Genomic DNA, 19,735 nt, shown 5'->3' with positions numbered 1-19,735 from the left:
CACTATAGTTGGGGGTACCGTAGGTCCTAGTGATACGGGCCGTATCACTATAGTTGGGGTTACCGTAGGTCCTAGTGATACGGGCCGTACACACGTGAGTACGGCCCGTATCACTAGGACCTACGGTACTCCCAACTATAGTGATCGGCACGTACTCACGCGTGTACGGGCCGTACGTGCGTGAGTACGTGCCGATCACTATAGTTGGGGTTACCGTAGGTCCTAGTGATACGGGCCGTACTCACGCGTGTGCGGGCCGTACACATGTGAGTACGGGCCCTACACACGCCCTCAGAGCGTGTGTACTGCCTTTCACAGCTTACACTGGTGATAGGAGGCGCACACGAAAGGAATGGAGGCGTCAGACTCGCACAAGGCTGTACATCAAGTCATTGTCAGTGCAGTCCTTCATGTGCAGGGCCTAGGTGTGTCAGGCAGTGATGTGGCACTTGTCTCCTCATGTTGTGGCACAATAGATGTGTGATGAGCTGTTTACACATGTCATGTGTGATGGGGCACTACATGGCACACTTCCCATTCACACTTTGCACATGTGTGCATGTAGGACACACGTGTCAAACACTGCATCACTGGTATGGCACAGTCAGCAACACCCGCAACTGTCCCCTGATGCCAGATACATGGATAATTACACCTGACATGTGACTCCCAGCGTGCCACGATGTGACTATGTCAAGTGTGTGTCATGTGTTCCCATGAGCTTTCCGTTGGTGTTCCGTCAAATCCATCTGCTGTTGCAGCATCCAACATGTGTCTGTGTGCATATGTGCATGACACACATCTACGCACACCATGCCACATGTGGACTCACACGTTACATGTGTCATGATGGTTCGAAGATGACTTCCTGACATGAGGCAATATCTGCATTCTCTCAATGTCTGCGTCATCAGTTTTTGACATGTCCCCCTTCATGGAAATGTGTGTCATCTGTCCTTTTCAAGATTACATGTGACCTGTGCGTCTAGACTCCCGCCAGCTGTCTGTATGAGATGACATCCTTCAAATGCTGATATGTGGATGTCTGTCACTCATGTAATGTGTCTGGCTTTTCACTTACACTGGCCCACAGCTATTTTAATGGCATGTCACGTCAACATTGCCATGCAACTATTGTGGCTGGCTCTTCGTAGGAGTATCACCTGGCTGGCCTACGTGTCCTGGATGTATTGCACAGCACAGACTCTGTATTAAGCAGATGTGTATTAGCTGTTGAACATGGGCTCACCTCAGTGAAATTGTTGTGGTAATGTACTCACTCTTCGTTATTCCTTCCAAATCTCTGCAGGGCACCGCCTCTCCCCAGACGAATGCCAGACCTGGATACCATGCGTGAACATGACTGCATACGCAGATACCGCTTCTCCCAAGAGTTGATAGAGGACTTGACCCGCCGGCTTGCACCACACCTCCAACCACTAGACAGGTATCCTACAGCTCTGACCCCCAAGATGAAGGTGATGGCAGCCCTACATTTTTTTGCCACCGGCACGTTTCAATTGACCATAGCTGATGTCGGTGGCATGTCCCAGACAATGTTCAGCCGTGTCCTGCATGATGTTATAGAAGCCATGTTGGTGCACCTGGATGACTTCATCCATTTCCCCACTCGTGAGCAGTTGACAGGTATCAAGGGTGAGTTCTATGCCCTGGGAGGGATGCCTCATGTAATTGGGGCCATTGATGGGACACATGTGGCTTTGGTACCACCACAGGCACAGGAGGTAGCCTATAGAAACAGAAAACATTACCACTCCATTAATGCCCTTGTGGTGTGTCTTGCTAACATGCTGATTTCCCATGTCTGTGCCCATTTTCCAGGGTCCGCACACGATGCATACATCATGAGGCATAGCAGGGTGCCAGAAATGATGCTGCAGCTGCACGGGGAACAAGCATGTCTTGTTGGTGGGTATACTCTGTTGGTCCTGTGTTCAGCGCTATCTTTGTATCTTACGGCATCTCCTGACCCACTTCTTCACATGTTTCCATGTAGGGGACTCTGGCTATCCCAACATGCCATGGCTGATGACGCCTCTCCGCAACCCCAGAACAGCCGCAGAACACCGGTACAACGACACCCATGGGCAGACGAGGCGCGTGATTGAGAGGACGTTTGGACTCCTGAAGAGCAGATTCCGGTGCCCCCACAAGACCGGCGGCGCCCTCCTATATGCCCCGGTGAAGGCCTGCAAAATCTTCATTGTGTGCTGCATGCAGCACAACATGGCAGTGGAGAAGGCCGTGCCACTCATCCTTGGTCCGGATGAGCAGGATCATCCACTCGTGGAGGATGAAGGGCTCGGGCACGGGGCAAGTGAGGATGAGGATGAGGACATCCGGAGTCAGCTTAGCCGCAACTTCTTCTCATGATGGTGAGTCCGTGTGTCTGAGTGTGCACGCTTTGAGCCTTGTGTGGCATGTGTTGCAATGTGTGTGTCGAGCTGACTGTGTGCTAAGTGACTTGGAGGTGTGTTCTGATGTGTCATTCAAGTGATGATGTCAGTCCACACATTTTAGCTGGGACACTAAATTTATTAAGAGCATGGTGACAACATCATTCCTGTAGAGTACATGTACATGTCTGCAGATTACTAGCTCTTCACTGACTTGTTGTGTGTCTGTCCTCCCCAGGTTCTTGCGGCTGTCGTCTGCTCATGTCATCATTGCCCTCCTGCTATTCCTCATGAGTATTGCAATGTGTGCTGGATCGAAGATACATGCACAGACATGGTGAAAAGTCATTTTGGGTAAGAAGTGCAGCAAGGCATTTTGTGGGTGATATGTGGGAACTGCTCCTGTGCATGTAGTGTTACCATGCATACATGTCGACTCACCATGGGCCACATGACGTGTTGCATGGCTCCCATGAATTGATAGTCACCCTTCCTGACAGTCATCTGTCATGGTTTGTGGATTCTGATGAAGGCATCAATGTGTGTATAACGTCCCTCAGGCACATACGGGATGCTAATGGGGGACATAGTGTGGGACATCCCCATATGAGGCTCAATGGGGAATTTCAGACCCTCCGTGTGCAGCAAGGGGTGTTAGGCTCAACCCCTTCGCTTGTGTGCCAGCTCAGTAGGATTTACCACATCTGTGTGTTGAAGGGGGTGTCCAGTGTAGGTCACACATGGTCAGCCAAATGACCTGTGAGTCTGTTCCAATGGATGCATTTGCATTAGTGTGAGGCTGTGTAATAAAGGTGTTCGTCACTCTCCAAGGTGCCGCATCTCTGTCAATGCAGGTCTCTTGCCACTTTGCATGCGGCATATCTGGCATAGTTGTGGAAGATTGTGCATAGGAGTCCATGTGTAGTTTAGCAACATGCATGCAGTAGCTCATGGATTGGGCTCCCTATTGGGCATGTAGTACATGGTCGTGTATGTATTTTGGCATGTTGGTCCACACAATGGGCCATCAACAGCTGCTGAGGGTGTGCCTCCTGTGCGCAGATCGGCCTTCTGTTTCATGATCCGGTGTCATGCTTCTTTGGTGATTGTGCATGCATTGTCTCTGGGTGTGCCATGTGACAATGGACACTCCTTACTTTCCACACGCGGCTGTTGCAGTTGTCCTTCTGACATCCTAGTCTTTGTGTGCAAAATCTGTCATTTTGCAAGGAGATGCCGCCTGCTGCTGCAGCCCCTGCAGCAAGGACCCATGGAGTATCCAGATTTGGCAACAGACACGCCTCCAAGATGCTCCTCACTTCCTCCCTCCACCCATTCATTTGGCTGTCCTCAGCTTGTCTATGCCACTGTTGCCGCCACGCGGTGCCAAAGGCTGAACCATCAGCACATGCAAGGTGCACATTGCACCACGATCCTGTCCTTGCATAACCCACATCACACTACAGTCTGATGTATCAGCCACACTCCAAGCTATGTCCATCCGCACATCTAACGCCTGCTGTCAGACATACACTGGGCACACACACGACACCTTTGCATGCTGAGTGTGCAACTCCAACTGCCTACACTGCGCTGCCCCGCCTTCCAGGCGCTGTCACACCAACCAGGTCACGTCCCTAATACTCCCCACAGGCTCTGTACCCCAGCAAGGGCATGGGAGTGGGACTCAAGGCTTCAGCATGTAGTATGGTGTCATCGTCTGGGACATGGCACAGGTATCATCTCTCAGCATGTCAATCTACAGAGTGTCCAGGACCCCCCTCTCCACCATCACATGCGCACAGCACCTCATCATCAGCTCGTATGCCATTGACAGCCAGGTGCTCCTCACCCTCAACAAAGACACAGACATTGGCAGTTCCATCATTCAAGTATGCATGAGATCCATTGATGAATGGCTGAACACGAGCCACCTGAGGCTGGACTTGGACAGGGCTGAGGTGAGCATCTGAGGATTATCCCCTTTCAGCTGGGTCAAGTGCCTGTGTCCCACCCGCAAGAGCCCTGCACAAGCACCCAGTGGCAACACACACACAAGATGGTGTGCATCATGTTTGGCTCGCTCACATATGCCATGCTAGTCCACAGCATCTGTACCTCATGCTGCAACACCCTCTGCATTATGCACATGATCCACAGATAGATCCACTCCAGGTAAAGACAGACCATCCCCCAGGTCCATGACAACATCCGTCTCAAATACTGCCCTGCCCTCTACGGAGAAAGTACATCCAAACTCCCAGGAAACTGGTCCACTTCCATCTGCACACCTCAGCTTCAACACCCTGCGCCCCAGACACCTCACCGTCCACCATAGATAGCTGCAATGGATCACTGTCTGCTGCAGGATGACCTCCACACTCCCCACCCACACTCAGGAGGCAGTCCACAAACCCGACCCCACACCAACCTTGTACGTCTGTCATCCTAGATCCCGTTGGGCCATCTCCGTGCATCCAACCTTGCCCTGGCCACCGTTCTTCCCATCCACCGTACTCCAGCATACAGGACATTGTTCTCCCACCTGGCCAGACATACCTGGGACTCCCTCCCCGGGTACCTCCACATGAGCCATGACCTCTACGCCTTGATGGGAATCTCCCAAATAGGTCTCTCCGCACAGTTTAGCAAGCACCCCCTCAGCAGCCAGAGGCCATCACAGGTGAATGTTGTGCTCCATGCCGACATTGTATGATACCTTGAGACTGACCCATGCGTGTCCTGTATCAGACTCTGATCCGAGGGTATGGATGGCTGGAGTTAGTTCAACACTCAGGCATAGTTAGACATTTCCACACACATATGTCGTTGAATAATGCCAAATGACAGCAACATCTCATGTGAAGACAAATAAGATTTTATTTTTGGTGGGGTGAGTCTTTTGGTAGATGTGCTAAGGTGCTCTACCGGGGGAATAGAATTCAAAGTTCACAGGGGGAGATGGTATCCTTGGCATTGGAAGTCATCAGAGTCCAGGGCACAGTGTTGGTCATCATTGGTCAGACTGTGACCAGCAAGTCCATGTGGCAGAGACTGCCATTGGATGAGATGCTGTTGTTGCGCCAGAGGTCCAGGTGCCAGGCCAGGTGACCTGGGAGATGTGGATGGTCCGCTGACTCTCGCGGTCTTTTCCGTGGACGACCCACCTTCCTCCGGGGACCCTCAGATGCAGGTCTTGACGATGCTTGGGACGCTCCATCAGACGAATCCTCCTCCTCCTCCTCCCTCCCTGTGTCTGGTGCTGGTCTACGCCTGGTGGCACAGGGAGGGTTGCCCATGCTTTGGGCGATCTGACGGAGTGATTGGCTCACGTCCCTGTGCACTGCCAGGAGCTCAGCCAGTCTTGCCTCCATCCGTCCTTGGTGTTGTTGATGACTGGCATGATGCTCGACCTGCAGGTTCTTAATCTCATCGAGGGTCCCCTGCATCCCGGAGAGGCTTGACACGACCTGGTTGATGCCTCTGGTGTCACGCCGGTATGAGTCCAGGATGTTACGTTTGTGTGACAAACCGGTGTCCTGAGCTGGCTGGTCAGGTTCGCGCCTCCGCCTGCCTCCACTCCCACCACCCCTGCCCACTTGAGCCTGGCCTGCCCTTGTGGGCACATCGGGTCTACGGGACCCCTGAGGGATGGCATTTGCAGGGTTGCCTGCCTCCTCCTGGGTGCCCGGAGAACCTTGTCCCTCCTGGTCAGACTGGCTCTGTTGTTCAGTGTGAGCAGGGCTCCTGGGTATGTCCTGGGATGTGGCAAGAATGGGGGTGGTGGTTGGCACAGATGTACCTGACGCAGGTGCTGCAGGGGCTTGGGCACCAGAGGGTCCAGGTTGGTCGGGGTCATCCACGGAGTGGTGAGAGTCGTCGCTGCCGGTGGGATCGTCTTCACGCGGAGCCTGGGACTGTTATTCTTCCCCCCAGTGTTGGGGGGAGATCGACGACGTTGCCCTGTGTGTGAGAGAGAGACAATGTTAATGGTGTTTCATGCGACATCTATGTTTCATACATATTCAAGTTGACACAGTTCCTCCAGGTAGTCGGATGTCCCTAGCATTCCTCTCAGTGTCCACTTGCGGATGGGTATGTTGCGGGGGACAGATTGGGATGTTCTCCTGAGTGTTTGACCTGTAGATTGTTGGCTCTGATGCTTATTTGGCTCTGGATTGGTCTTGTTGTGTCACATGTCCATTGTGGGAGTGTGTAAATCCGTAGCCTGCCCCGGGGGTGTGTGCTTGTGTTAGGGAGGGGGGGGGGTGTGACCGGGCCTGCTGTTGTGTGTAGTGTGAGTTGTCATTGGCTCTCCCAGGTGATGTGTCTGTCCCCTCATGGTGCATGCTGGCATGACAGTGAGTGTGAGTTCCTGTGCTAGATACCTGTGCTTGTGGAGTTGGTGTTTGAGTGTACATTGGTCCCAGGAGGGCCTTGTGCTGCATACAGCAGGGCCCAGTGTCAGCTACCTTGTCAGTAGTTTGCCAGTCCCTGTGCATTGTGCATGGGTATGTACCTATGCCATATGGGCTTTGGGCATTGTTGTCTGCGTCTCATTTCCACAATGTGTTGTGTGGGGCCCACCCTCCCAGCCTCTCAGACATCCAGTCTTGTGTTTGTGGTTGTTGTAGCCTTGGACATGGCCTTGCCTTGATTTGTGAAGGGTGCATGGAGACGTTAGTGGCATGAGCATGGTTTTTGAGTGTGGTTGTGTGCGGTGAGTGCTTGGGGGAAGTTGCGTGCATTTGGTGTATATGTGGTGTGGACCCCATTGCCCCCATGTTACGTAAGTTGTTTGTGTACTCACCAGGCTCTGCGACTCCTTCGACTCCGTGTACTCCCACCGGCAGTAGCAGGGCCATCACCTTCTCTTCCCAGGGATGGTAATGTACGGGTCTGCGGGGCGGCCCACCTCCAGTGATGTTACTCTGGGCATATTCTTTATTCATTTTCCTCTTGACCGCCCTGCGCAGATCGTACCACCTGGCTTGGCATTCATGCCTGGTCCTTCGGATGGGCGCCACAGCATTCACCTTATCGACAATCCTCTGCCACATGGCAGATTTTTCAGATATGCTGGTCTGTCTGACCAATGTTCCAAACAGCTGTGGCTGGACTCTGATGACTTCGTTGACAAGGAGGTCCAGCTCCGCCGTAGTGAACTTTGGATTCTCGTCTGTGGGCATGGTGTGGGGTGTGGGTGTGGATGGTTGTGGGTGTGTGGGTGTGAATGTGAGTGTGTGTGTGTGAATGTGAAGAGGGGGATGTTTGTGGAGGAGGTTGTGTGAAGGTGTGTGAGTGAAGGTGTAGTGAAGGTATGAGTAATGTGGAGTTGTTTGTGTGTGGGGTCTGCAGCAGTGGGTCTGTTGCAAAGGCTCATGGGTTGTGTGTGTGGGGCATTTTAATTGGTCAATTTTTGGGTGTGGCTGTGTTTGAATTTTGGAGGGTGTGTTATAAGAGGTGGTTGTGATTTGGGGCCTCTGTTTGCCTGTTTGGATGTGCCAGGTCAGTCATTGAGATGTATTTTGTCGTGTAGACGTGTTTTGTGTTGTTGTGCGAGTCGATTTGACCCTCCTTGTGCTGTTTTACAGTGTCCTGGTTCTGTATGAGTCTTTTTCGCGTAGGTACGATCCGTACATACGCAATGCTGGGTGAGGGTGCTGGGGTACGGTGTTGGAGTGCGGCGCGTACATGCGGTGGGGGTACGGTGCGTACATGGGGGGGTGCAGTGCGTACATGTGGTGGGGGGCAGGGGGTTCGGTGCATACATGCGGTGCTGGGGTACGGTGCGTACATGCGGTGCTGGGGTACGGTGCGTACACATGGTGGGGGTCAGAGGGTACGGTGCGTACATGCGGTGGGGGGCAGGGGGTATGGTGCGTACATGCGTGGGGGGGGCAGGGTGTACGGTGCGTACATGCGGTGCTGGGGTACGGTGCGTACATGCGGTGGGGGGCAGGGGGTACGGTGCGTACATACGGTGAGGGGGCAGGGGATATGGTGCGTACATGCGGTGGGGGGACAGGGGGGATTGCTGCGTATATGCGGTGGGGGCAGGGGGTACGGTGCGTACATGCGGTGCTGGGGTACGGTGCGTACATGCGGTGGGGGGCAGGGGGTACGGTGCGTACATACGGTGGGGGGGCAGGGGATATGGTGCGTACATGCGGTGGGCGGCAGGGGGTATGCTGCGTATATGCGGTGGGGGCAGGGGGTACGGTGCGTACATGCGGTGCTGGGGTACGGTGCGTACATGCGGTGGGGGGGCTGGGGATACAGTGCGTACATGCGGAGGTACGGTGTGTACATGAGGGGGTGATGCACATACATGGGGCGGACGGCGCGTACAGTTGCGGGGCTGGGGTAGAGTGCGGACAGGGTGGTGTACGATGCTAACATATTTGGGGTTGAGGGTGCTGTACGGCTCATACACGGGCATGGGTTTACCCGTGTACATGTGTGCTACTGCGTTAGCTCCGTACAGGCCATTTTCCATGCGATTGTGTATTCGGACGGACGGTCGGGATCCTACTTGCGCGGTCGGACTTGTGTTTTACGATTTGCATGTAAAAATGTCCGGCTCACTCTCGTACACTTTTCCCGACGATATTTGGACGTAAAAAATTTCCGACGCACTCTCGTAGACTTTTCCCGACGCTACTCGTAGATGTTTTTCACGTACGAATCGTACTTGCCCATTTGTACGGTACTTGTGCGACTCGTACGTAAAAAAATACGGACAGGAGTCGTACGGTTATTTATTTTAACGGATCGGAATCGGCACCTTTATGTTTTAGTTTTTCCAATTTTTAAAATTAAATATATTTGTATTTTGGAGAGGTGTGGCTCACTGGTTAGAGGCGGCAGATCCGCAAGCAGAGAATCGGCCAGGGACCAGGGTTCAATTCCCGACGCGGCAGGGTCGTGGACCAGGGTCAAAACGGACTCGATAATTCTCGCCTCGGTACCTACTCTAACCAGGAACACACTCGGCAACTCTGGGCATTAGCTTGCCTCATCTCCACAACGGCCCCCCACATTCGCCGGGGATGCCTGGTTTCACCTTGGAGATACCCAGGAGGGACCATCTCACAGGGATAGCCAGGACGGGTTCCCCAGCGGTCTACAGCGCCACGACGCCTTAGGGCAGCAGTGCGCTTTACAAGACACATACATTTACATTTACATTCACATTTTAATTTGTAACAAATTTATATATTTATTTATTTAGGTTTTTTTTTAAATTGGTTTTTGTAAACTTTTTTTGTTTTTAATTTAAACTGACTGGAGTGTGAATAGTAAAATGAATCCCTTCACTATCCAACACTTTCCCTACTGTTGCATTCACTGGAGTGGTATTAGTAATTTTTATCCCTCCGCTGTCCAACACTTTCCCTACTGTTGCACTCACTGGAGTGTCAATAGCAATTTTTACCCCTCCGCTATCCAATACTTTTTCTACTGTTGCACTGACTGGAGTTTATTTTTTATTTTATATAATATTTGTAGGTATTTGTCATATGTAATCAACATTATCATACGTTTTTGCTTTTTATTTGTAATATTAAATATATTTGTATTTTAATTTTTAACATATTTCTATAATTATTTTGTATTTTAAAATATTTTTTTTAAGGGTTTTTTACATATTTATTTTGTTTTTATCTTGAACTCACGGGAGTGGGAATAGTAATGTTTACCCCTTCACTATCCAACACTTTCCCTAATGTTATATTCACTGGAGTGGGAATAGTAATTTTGACCCTTTCGCCATCCAACACTTTCCTTACTGTTGCACTCATTGGAGTAGGAATAGTCATTTTTACATCTCTGCTATCCAACACTTTTCCAATTGTTGCACTGACTGGAGTGGGACTAGTCATTTTTACCCCTCCACTATCCAACACTTTCCCTACTTTTGCACTTATTGGAGTGGAAATAGTAATTTTTACCCCTCGGCTATCCAACACTTTCCCTACTGTTACACTCACTGGAGTGGGAATAGTAATTCCTACCCCTTCCCTATCCAACACTTTCTCTATTATTGCACTCACTGGAGTGGGAATAGTAATTTTTGCCCCTTCGCTATCCAACCCTTTCCCTATTGTTACACTGACTGGAGATGGTATAGTAAATGTTATCCCTCCGCTATCCAACCCTTTACCTACTGTTGCACTTACTGGAGTGGGAATAGTCATTTTTACCCCTCCACTATCCAACACTTTCCCTACTTTTGCACTTATTGGAGTGGGAATAGTAATTTTTACCCCTCCGCTATCCAACACTTTCCCTACTGTTACACTCACTGGAGTGGGAATAGTAATTCTAACCCCTCCCCTATCCAACACTTTTCCTACTGTTACACTCACTGGAGTAGGAATAGTAATTTTTACCCCTCCACTATCCAACACTTTCCCTACATTTGCACTTATTGGAGTGGAAATTGTAATTTTTACCCCTCTGCTATCCAACACTTTCCCTACTGTTACACTCACTGGAGTGGGAATAGTAATTTTTACCCCTCCACTATCCAAACTTTCCCTACTTTTGCACTTATTGGAGGGGGAATAGTAATTTTTACCCTTCTGTGGGCTTGAACTTTTCCAGCAAATCGTTGCGCAAACCATCAGTGGAAAAATGTGGACACTACAATGCCCATAATGCTCCACGAGATCGCGGCGGAGCGCTCCATCTAGGGCTTGCATCTGAGCAATCATATTTAAGGGGGTTTCAGAGCGCTTTCTTATTGTCAAAGCCTCTGAGGAAGGAGTAAAAGACACTCTGAAACGTGTCAGGCATGGATGGCAAGAGAACTGTTAAAAGGTATTGATGTGCTGTGCCTGTGCATACCTAATAAAGCTTTGAAGTCAGCAGTTAATGCCCGAGTGCTTCTCATACGTTAGGACCTGCGTAGTTGTGATATATACGCGGCCACCCTGCCGCAGAGAAGCACCACCCCAGGGAAAGGGGGCCACGTGGCTTGATATGCAATGGGCCGAGATCGTGGGGCACCAACAAAGGATTGAGCGCATATCAGCACATCGAGGCCCATCTGTGGGCTTGAAATTTTCCAGCAGACCATTGCGCAAACCATCAGTGGTAAAATTTGGACACTACAATGCCCATAATGGTCCACGAGATCACGGTGGAGCGCTCCATCTAGGGCTTGCATCTGAGCAATCATATTTAAGGGGGTGGAGTCCAGCGCGCTTTCTCATTGCCAAAGCCTCTGAGGAAGGAGTAAAAGACACTCTGAAACGCGTCAGGCATGGATGGCAAGAGAATTGTTAAAAGGTATTGAGGTGCTGTGCCTGTGCATACCTAATAAAGCTTCAAAGTCAGCAATTAATGCCCGAGTGCTTCTCATACATTGGGACCTGTGAAGTTGTGATATATATGCGGCCACCCTGCCGCGGAGAAGTACCACCCCAGGAAAAGGGGGCCACACGGCTTGATATGCAATGGGCCGAGATTGTGGGGCAGCAACAAAGGATTGAGCGCATATCAGCACATCGAGGCCCATCTGTGGGCTTGAAATTTTCCAGCAGAACATTGCGCAAACCATCAGTGGTAAAATGTGGACACTAGAATGCCCATAATGCTCCGCAAGATCGTGTGCGGAGTGCTCCATCTAGGGCTTGCATCTGAGCAATCATATTTAAGGGGGTGAAGTCAAGCACGCTTTCTTATTGCCAAAGCCTCTGAGGAAGGAGTAAAAGACACTCTGAAATGCGTCAGGCATGGATGGCAAGAGAACTGTTAAAAGGTATTGATGTGCTGTGCCTGTGCATACCTAATAAAGCTTCGAAGTCAGCAGTTAATGCCCGAGTGCTTCTCATACGTTAGGACCTGTGTAGTTGTGATATATATGCAGCCACCCTGCCGCGGAGAAGCACCACCCCAGGGAAAGGGGGCAACGCGGCTTGATATGCAATGGGCCAAGATCGTGGGGCACCAACAAAGGATTGAGCGCATATCAGCACATCGAGGCCCATCTGTGGGCTTGGAATTTTCCAGCAGAACATTGCACAAACCATTAGGGGTGGGCGGAATTTGCGAAATTCACTTTCGCAAACTATCGCGAAAATGTTAAAAATCTCTGCAAACACGCGGAAATATCGCGAATACGCGGAAGTTTTTTTCCCGCCCGTTCGCGGTATTTTCTGCGTGATCGCGGCTCGCCAACTTACCCATGCGGTTGCTCACGGGCACGGCCATCTTGTTTTCACTTGTCCCGCCCGCTCGCATTCGATATGACGTGCCCGGGTCCTCACACTCTCGCTCGCGGTGGCGAATGACGTGTTCGAGATCTCAATCATCTCATACTCTCGCGGTGCATGATCGCGAGAAGAAAGACGTGATCGCGCGACGAATGACGTGATCACGTGACAAATGACATTAATGCGGGCGCGAACTGTCATGAGACAGCGCAAATGGCTACCAACAATCCAACATCTCGTGGAGAACGCGACCGGATCGGGAACTTGTCGGCGAACGCGGGGATTCAAGTAAGGCGATCGCGTGCACGCGAGAATGTATTTTTTTACAGCGCCAGTAAGAAAAAAAATTCCAGTAAGATGCAGATTGCGGAAATTTTGACATTTTCGCGCTCTCCGCGGAAAGCGAAAATGTCAAATTATCGCAATTTCCGCAAGCGGAACGGAATTTTCACCCAGGCCTACAAACCATCAGTGGTAAAATGTGGACACTACAATGCCCATAATGCTCCGCGAGGTCGCGGCAGAGCGCTCCATCTAGGGTTTGCATCTGAGCAATCATATTTAAGGGGGTGAAGTCCAGCGCGCTTTCTTATTGCCAAAGCCTCTGAGGAAGGAGTAAAAGACACTCTTTGAGATTTGAGATTTCCAGTCTAAAGAGGGATCCATAAGTTGATTACAATCACCATCTTTCATGAGATTTTCAGATGCATGAGAAGGAAGAAGAGTGAAGAATGCATTCCAAAATACTAAATCTACACCATTAGGACCATAAACATTACAACTAGAAAACGGAGTATTGTTAATCTTGATCTCTAATAGAAGCCATCTACCATTGTCATCTTTGGCCCGTTCAACAGTTAAATACATAACAATTTATGAAGTAATATTACAACACAGTTCTTATTATTAACAGCTGGGGAACAAAAGACATTCCTGACCCATTGCTTACGCAAGGAGTTTAAGACCTGTTCTTTATGATGCGTTGCTTGCAAAAAAGCTACTTGACTCTTCAACCATAACAACTGAGACAGCACTCTTTGTTTTTTGACTGGGTTACAAATCCCTTTAACATTCCAAGAAACAATTTGTAAACCACTCATCAGGGAAAAAAGTGAAGAACTATTAAAGAGCAAATAAGAAACTAGTAAGGACTATAAGACATAACCAACCAAAACAATTTTAAGAAAAAGAAGTGGAGATACAAATAGACAGTATGACCCACAGACAAAAAAAGTTGTTATAAGAGAAGCTATGAGATATAATATAAGATAAAACATAGAGGTTATTGTGAAAGAACATAGATATCCTGCCATCCATCTGATACCAGGCAATAAATAATAGAGATCGAGAAAGACAGAATTGCTTATCAAGACGTTTGTTGCATAACAAAGAAGAAAGAAAAATGGGAGGGACAAGAAAGGAAGTGAAGTAAGAAATAAAGAAAAAAACAAAAAAGGCTCCCCAGACTCCCCAGACACACATATGAAAGAGGGATGGCAAAAAGCCAAAGAGCTTTAGCCATGCGAGTAAAGAACAAAAGAGAAATATTGTCAAAGAGGTAGCGGAACGAGAAAAACAAATAGCGCTTTTAAGTGGAAAATTCGAGATTAAAGAAATATGATTTCAATAGATGTTAGAAAGACGTTGTAAGAGAAAATAAAAAATGGACCAACACAGCAGCACCATAAGGACTTACCACACAATAGGGAGACAGCACATCTGAAAAAAACATGAACATTGGATACGAGCACAATAGTAAACAAATCCAGCATCATAGATACAAGAAGGATTTGGAGACCTGCAAAAAGAGAGAAAAAAACAATTGTTAAAGTACTAACAAATAAAACATTTTAAGATTTAGTTAATTCCAGGTCTTCTCCTTTATGCACATGGATAAATTTCTTAAGCTCTGCAGGATCCTCAAACGTGTTTGTCCTGTCTTGCCTATATGTAACTTTAAAAAAACAAGGGTAAATAAGGCCATAATGAGCATTCATAGAAACAAGCGCTGGTCTGAGATCCCAAAACTCCTTTCTGCGATTAGCAGTAGTCTTTGAGAAACCTTGACTGAAAAAGATCTTCTGGCCAGACCTTAACATTTGTCTATGTTGCTTGGCCACAGTGAGAACCATCATTAAATCAGAATACTAAAGAAAGTAGGCAATAATTCCCTGCGGTTTGTTTGAGGATGATGCATAAAGAGGGCCAACCCTGTGAGCCCTCTGAATATTGAGATCCGCAGGTTTCAGCAGGCCAACTATTTTTGGTATGTAAGTCTTCAGGAACTCAATCATGTCTAGGCTCTCGCAGCCCTTCAGAATGCCATAGATTCGTAAATTTCTGCACCGATTACGATTTTCCAAATCCTCTGTAAGCTTCTTGAGATGAGTAACTTCTTTGGATAAGGTATCCACCTTAGCAACAACATCCTGGGCATCACTAATCCCTTGTAAAACCTCTGAGAGCCTTGCGTCCATGTGTGCCCACTTATCCTCAATTCTTTGGAGTGACGCAGTAGTGTCTACCGTGAAGGGTCTTATATTCCTCAGCTCATCCATGATATCCTCTAATGTCAAAGGTAACTGTGACTTTTTCGGAGAGGAGGGGTCTTTATTAACTCTTTTATAAGCATTACCTACAGAATCTTTACAACTATTGGTGGTAGAATTGGTAGAGGCCAAAGATTTAGATGAGTGCGCAGACTCCATATTTGCACAGCCAGAGTAACAGAAAGATACCCTAAATATTCTCACACTAACCACCAAAGCAACAGAAATATTCAATGCACAACAACAAACAAAGAGAATCTACCATTTAGAAGTCACAGCAAAAGCAGGCCAGCGAAAGACAGCCAGTACATTCTGGAAGAGCCCCTTGAGGTAAGACTGTCATAAAAATATTACAGACATTGTCCAAGAAAACGTTAATATCCCAAAAAAAGGCAAGAAAAGAGAGAAAAGAGTAGATTTCTTCAGCCTGTGTGCTATTCACTTGCGCCAACCAAATTAGAACTCATTCCAGAGGAGAAGGAAAAACCGAGCTGAAGAGCTCTCAAAATGGCGGCCAGAGTAAGTAACACACCAGAAGCGGCAAGGAAAAAGCCCAAAATGAGTGTTCAGACAAAAACAACAAGTTTGAAAACCTATCTTGTCACTCCCGGGAACATCTGACGCATTTCTGCATGTATGTAAAGTTGCAGGGTGCCGGATAGCCACCTTTCCCTTAATAACGTTTCCTCATTGTGCCAGAGGAACACTAAGAGGCTGCCATCTTGTCTCACTGCCGCCGCGATCTCCGGCTCTGAGCATCTTGACTCTCATCTTCAGGCTAATTCTCTCATGAACTGAAATCTAGTGGTAACCAGTGAGTGACTGACTGGCCTGGCCCTTCTTTAGTCATTCCTATTTGTTTCACATATTGGAGAGAGTTGTCCTCATTTTCATATTTATGGAGATTGACTGAGAAAAGTGATGGATGCAATACATAAAATAACACTTTATACCCTCCAATATATAAGCTGGCCTAAGAGGGCATGAAAGAGCTGAAATTAAATCATTCATTGAAACCTGTTCTGAACAGGGGCCCGCAAAATAGGTTTGACCCAGGGACTCCAAATTCCTTAAGATGTCCCTGGTAGACTTTCTTTGGTTAACAGAGGTCGGCTGTGGGCTAGGGCTGGCTGTAGGGTGGTGTGACCGGTGCCACTGTACCGGGTGCTGACTTCAGGTGGGTACGCTGTGTTTGCAGGTATAGTGTTGTTTTAAAAGCGCCTGCTGCAACGTTCCTCACCCCCAGCAATTTTCATGCAGTTTTCTCTAGTGGAATTGTTAAGGTGCCGGAGAGGGTTACTATGCCTGCTGCAAAGAACGTGCACCATGCAGATCACAAAGTGCATAGAATGAAAATAGGTTAGAGTGTTACTACTTTTGTCAGAGAGGTAATTTTGTTACTTGCAGTTTATAAGTTAAAATCATAATATATAGAACAGTAAACAATTAACGATCATCAAAGAACTTCATGCATACTGCAAGGTATAGATTAGAGCGTTCTGATTTTTTCCCCAGCCATTTATTATCCTAATGTTGCAAAAAGGTTTAATTTGGGTACAAACCAATTTTTATTAAAGAGAGTTTGTGCTTCTCCAGACCAAGCACTCTTAAACTAAACTGCCTACCAGTATAGATGTCATGTCACTCCTTCAATTTGCTGTCCTTTGTATTATGTAACATTTCTTATACACTGATATACATGCCTATTATTAATTGTCTCTGTTTAATGTGTGTGAAATGTAAAGTGCTCTGACACCCTACACTAGTATGAGGTGTGCTATAAAACAAATTAAATGCATTTCAGAGAGAGTGGTAATGGAGACGTGAGGGGCACTGTTAAAGGTTAGCATTGAGGGAATCTGTGATGGAGGTGGTCATTGGGGGGTACCAACAAACATTGTCACGCAGGGCGCCACCAGATCTAAGGGTGGTCCTTTGCAGGGCAGATTGCGTTTCTCTGAGAAGGTATTCGTGTTAATTGCAGCGAGTGACGGGCGATGTGATTAACATGAATAATTATTCACCTAATCTGCCCCACAGCCTATTAGCAAAAGGTATTGAAGGTACTGGTGATCCTTCACGTGCATCATGGGTGAAAAACACGAGTGACAAATACAAGATACTGGATTTAGAGTTACTCAAAGAAATTTGACAAGGAAACGTTTTGGCTTTGAGGGTACAGAGAATTTGCTCTCCAGCTACCTTCACACTATATTAATATCTAAACATAATTTTGTGAACTAACAGATATGCCACTGTTTTAGAAGGTACGCAAGTATGATCAATGGTATGACTGTTACTTATCAGAAATTTCAGTTGATTGTATGATGAAAATAAAAACACAACATGCTTATGTAATATTCCTCAGCACCTGATGCATTAACCGGCTTACAATCATCCTTTTTATGCAGAACCTCTGTTGCCAGATGCCTGATGTCTTTTTGCCCTCTCCTGCGCAAGTGTACATAACACTGCTGCTGCAATGCATTCTGGGGTCCTGCTACTCTGTCTGCTATCCAAGAACTACTGTTAGTTGTTGCTGCTGGCAGGTTTGGTGGTCTTTCTACAAATGCGATGATTACCATGCTGACTTAGTGCCTTATAATGAGTTTGGCAGTGTCGGACCGCCCCGCTCCCGTACCACCAAACCCATGTGAGCACCGCCTGCCAGATTTTGACTTTTTTGTCACTGGCAGGCTGTCCCACGGCGGTGCCTATAAAAAAGGCACCACAATGGGAATGCCAAAGCAAATTCCTACAGGGCAAGGACTGCCAAGTCCATGCCCTGCAGGAACTGGGGTTGCATGCACACGGGGGGCATACCATGTGCCCCCCTGCATGTATCCCCAGGTATGTGATCTTGTATAGGCTCCCAACATTTCCCCACCCTATGAACAGAGTTCCAGTTGAGAATCTTTAGTAAAATCTTAGAATGGTATCACGGTTGGAGTCCTGTGCTTTTCTAAACCCGAAGTGTACTTGCCTGTGTAACCAATTCTTGTCATGGTGTGTGTATCTAAACTGCAAACCTGCCTTAAGACCCATCATGTGGTGCTATATGTGTGGAAATGCATTGTCTTTTCACTTTTTAAGGAAATGTTTGGAGTGATTTTTGCACTGATATTTGTTGCTGCACCCATAAGCATGGTCTGGTTCCTGGCACACATAGCCTTGGCTGCAGCGCACAGAGACTTCACAATGCCGCACACAGAGGAAATAAATTAGAGGGAACATTGGTTGTAATACGTGATTATATACTTTCCAGTGCGTCACGTTTAATCTCTCATGTTTTTAGCCACTTAACACTCCATGTGGCTCAATTTTATTTACACATGTATTTTTTCCCTTCTCTTTTGTCTCTTCTAGGTTGGATTATTAATTTCGGGTGATTGTTGAACTAATATTTTTCGGTAACGCCCCGACAAGTCTGATAGCGACTTGCCATTCAGCGTATTTTTTCTCCCCTGATCTCTTCTATTTTGTACATTAGCATTTTTTTTTATTCTACTTGGTCCTAATGAAACGCCAAGGATCCTTTCTGGACCATCATGGGGGTGAAACATGTTGATCCATGACCTTTATCACTACTCACCCTTTTGTAATCAAACTATGCTTCCTCATCAGTGGAAGGTCACAGTTTGATTTTTGTTTTTAATCATACCTGACCGACCCAGGAATAAAAAGCAGTTTTCAGGGACCACCACAGTATTTTTAACCCACCTTTGCACTAACCCCACACACCCACACTCATCACTATGGAGTTTTACAAAAAAGATCTTCACTAAAGAGCCCTCTCGCGGGTCCTGTGAGGGACTGCAGCGCCGACCCCACGAGGAGCAAAAACACCCTATGATGAAGCATGACACCTTTACGGGTGTGTGAGGGCAACTCTTCAAAATTGATGATTTTTCCCTCATCAATGCAATATCCATCATGAGACCTATCTATTTCCTAATCATCATTTGCTCTTCCTTATCCCTCCTCGATTAAACCTGTAGCCCAATAACAAAAACACCGAGGAACAGAATCGACAGTAGCCCCAGAACCTCCACCAAACAACAACAAAGACTGCTCTGAAATATCTGCACACCAGATTAGGAGACAAATAGCCAGGAGTAGACCTGCAGGAGCCCCAGGCCCCAACTGAATCTCTCCAATACTCTACAAACACGATGCAGAGAACTGGAGCAGCGCATTAGTACCATTCCTATAGGACATAAAAGGCATGCTCACAATTCCGGTGTTTTGGAAAGGATCGATAATCATCCCCATATTCAAACAGGGTGATAGGAAAGCCCCAAACAACTATTGATTAATTTCCCTAATCGACATCAAGGCAAAATATTACGTAGGAACAACTTTGGAAGAATTAACATCTTCGGCCTCAGAAAAATACATTATCCCAACCAATCAAACTGGGTTCTGTCGCGGACTAGGAACAACTATTAACATCATGGCACTCGCGCTGTTGATGGACGCAGCCAAGCGGCAAAACATCCCTTGTTTCCATGCTTCATCGACTACACTGCAGCCTTCGACCATGTAG

The sequence above is a fragment of the Triturus cristatus genome, chromosome 10 (assembly GCF_964204655.1).
Source record: "Triturus cristatus chromosome 10, aTriCri1.1, whole genome shotgun sequence".
Classification (NCBI taxonomy): domain Eukaryota; kingdom Metazoa; phylum Chordata; class Amphibia; order Caudata; family Salamandridae; genus Triturus; species Triturus cristatus.
This window is presented reverse-complemented; position numbering follows the sequence as displayed.